Source organism: Lathyrus oleraceus, chromosome 6 (genome assembly GCF_024323335.1).
Source record: "Lathyrus oleraceus cultivar Zhongwan6 chromosome 6, CAAS_Psat_ZW6_1.0, whole genome shotgun sequence".
Classification (NCBI taxonomy): Eukaryota; Viridiplantae; Streptophyta; class Magnoliopsida; order Fabales; family Fabaceae; genus Lathyrus; species Lathyrus oleraceus.
Genome location: NC_066584.1, coordinates 197,718,728 through 197,721,893, shown reverse-complemented (window position 1 = coordinate 197,721,893; position 3,166 = coordinate 197,718,728). Strand labels below are relative to the sequence as shown.

At 30.3% G+C, this 3,166-nt stretch overlaps 1 long non-coding RNA gene across 1 annotated transcript; it reads left to right on the top strand.

Moving 5' to 3' along the window:
- LOC127096741 (uncharacterized) lies at positions 1–858 on the top strand. Its single transcript, XR_007792792.1, has 2 exons — positions 1–450; positions 561–858. It is a non-coding gene; the product is annotated as an uncharacterized LOC127096741 (long non-coding RNA).
- Positions 859–3,166: the final 2,308 nt, after the last annotated feature.

Sequence of the window (3,166 nt, the reverse complement as noted above, 5' to 3'; positions counted from 1 at the left end):
TGTTTCTTTAGTTTTTACTTTGGTAAACAAGTAAGGTTCAATGTTGAAAAAGAAAAATACAACTTTACCAAATTAATCGACTTTTCACGTTCCATCAAAATTAGTCTACCTTTTAGACTTTACAACTTGCCCTAGCTGTTCGCTCCCGTATCGATTTCATTCTCTGTTTGTATCCGATTTGATTTCGTTCGCCGTTTTTCATCCGCATTCGTTTTGATTCTGTTCGACTCTGTTCTCTACCTTACGCCACCGTTTTGATTAGGTTCTCTGCCATTTTGATTATTTATAATGTACTCTTCTATAGATTTGTTTATCTAATCTCAAGGGTGGGTTATTGCTTGGTTTATCTAATCTCACTAGTGGAAATGATGAGACTGATGGATGAGGCTTTCTCGTCTATTGAGGGACCCATTTCAGAAGAAGCTCTTGAAAACGTCTGAGCTGCTTTAGGTAAATCTGATATTTGTTTATTTATTTATTTATGAATTTGTACAATTTTATGATGATTTGATAATGTTTCAGTGCATTATTTGAAATTAGCCTTTTTGTAAACTGCCCAGGAATAGATGAATCTCCCCAGGAACACATGAGGCGCAACTGGTCTATTTGAATAAGGTCTTTTGGGAAATTAGACCAATTGATAATGTTTCAGTGCATTGTTTGAAATTAGACTTTTGGGGAAAATGGGAGAGATGAATCTCCTTAGGAACACAAACCACCTATTAAGTACATTCGCCTTCATGAGTGTGACAAATTTTCTGTAAGGATATAGATTTTTTTTCTGTATTCTGCGGCTTGTCCATGTTTACTCTTTGTTACTCTATTTGAATATATTTTTAGCTTGGATTTGACCATGAATTTTAGATTCTCAAGGGATGAGGTTTAAATTTGCTTCAGAGTGATGATTATAAGTTTTCAGCTTTTGAATGTGTGTTAATCTTGTAATTCTTTTTGTGTGAAAGAGTGTCTTTTTTCTTCTTAATTTTTAAGTTAATTTTACCTATTCTTTTTAGTTGTATAATTTAATTGAATGAATGTAGAGTGCCTTTTTTATCTTATAATAACTAGTTTTGTTTGGAGCTTTCAGTGATGGAATTTATTATATATGCTCTTTCTAGTTTTGTTGTCAATTCAATTCAAAACTTTATGAATTATTTAAGAGATTGTTATTTGATTATTCAAAGAGATTTAGGGCCTGTTTGAAATGCATCTTAAAAACTCTTTTTTAGTTTTTGAAAATTTAAAATTTAAAAACTTGTTTGAATATAATGTTTTGCAAAAGTGTTTTTAAAAACTCTTTTCTATTTTTCAGTTTTTAGAAGTAAAAAAGTGAAACAGTTTAGTTGTGTTTTCCTTCTCATTTTTTAGTTTTTAGTATTATAAAACTTGAAGACAAAAGATAAAAAATTTATAATTTTCATTAATAACATTAATGTGATTTTAAAAGATTAGATTATCAAACAAGTTTTTTCATTTTCATATTTTTAAAACAGTTTTTAAAAATTACCTTATCAAACAATTTTTTTTTAATTTTCTTCTTAAAAATAGTTTTTTAAAATAGATTTGAAAAACAAATTTTAAGAACTAAAATTGGAAAGTGTTTCAAACAGGCCCTTAATGAGTGATTGGTAAGTGGTAAGTTGATTATTCAAAGAGATAGTGATGGAACTCCCTGATATGATTTTGCAAACTAATTTTTTGAACATAGACATGATCAAACACATATGAATGGTGGAGTTTGGCTTCAATGTTTAGATATATGAATAGGGTTGAAAATATATTTTTGAATTATGAAGAAAATTATTAGTATTTTATGATATATCAAACACAGGTTAGGTTTTAATGGTTTTACTAACCATGTGACATGTGTTTCAAATTATTTTGATTTTTTCTCTAAATTACCCCTTCATACGCCGAAATAGATCCATAAAGAGGATAATAAAAAAATAAAAATATGGCTCAAATTTTTTTAAAATCTGTTCTCTGGCTACGGTTTCTCAGTTGTTAGCTCAAAATAAACCGTAGTTTAAGCCTAAACCTTAAAAGCATAGGTAAGTCATAGGCAGCGGTTATGGACCTGTAGCTTAAACTAAACCGTAGTCTAAAGTTACAAGGTAAGTCGTGGTCTGTTCACGGATTTTAGGCAACGGTTGGTATTTGTGTGGGCTAAAGTGCAAAAACCGTGCCTTATTAGAATAGGCAACGGCCGTATATTCCACGTCTGAAAAACCGTCCCTGTAAATGTTAGGCAACGGTTTTTTAAGTTTAGGCTGCGAATTTCTGTTGTTGCCTAAACTCATTTTTGTTGTCATGCGCATGATTATATTGAATTGTTGAGTGTTAATAATTAATTTAGAAAATTTATTTAATTATTATAATTAGATCGATAATATTATTTGGTACAGTTATTTTATCTAATTAACGAAATATGATGTTTTATATGTATAAATTTGATTGTATATGGTGTATGAATATTTGAGTGGCGTGATGTTTGTATGTGAATATACATAATTTTTGTTGTGATAGTGGTAGTTTGAAGAGAACTAAATTATTGTATGCTATATATGTTTTGATGTTGTTTATGGAATATTATATGATTAGTTATTGTGATCCTTATGTTTGCACAATTAATTGATTAAATTAATGTGTTGCTTGAAATATAATTCCATTGAGATGAATTATTAGCATGTTTGTGTTGTGCTATTGATTGATAATGTGCACTTTATGATTTTGGTGTGATGTAATCCAGATAGGGGATTACTAGAGTTGTCAATGCATTACGTTAGAATCAGAAGATGGGTCTTAACTCATCGATTTGATGATATGATCATGCATCATAAGAGTCATGTCAAGATGCATGTCAGCTAGTTTAGAAGAGAGAACTAGTGGCTTGTCTCAAGCTCAAAAGAGGAGGCTTGGAGCTTAGAATTGGGGGCTCATGTGTTCAGAAGAGGGGACTTGATTCCAGAGAAAACTGAATATTGAGTTGGTACCATATGCATATGTATAGAGTTGCATAGTCGAGTTGCATTGTATAATGAGTTATATGCATAATTGTTGAGTTGTGATTGATTGATGTGTTTGGATGTGAGATTGTGATGAGATATATTGTGAATGAAATTGTGTAGAGTATTTTGTGTCATTATCCTATCTTGCAGTATATGTC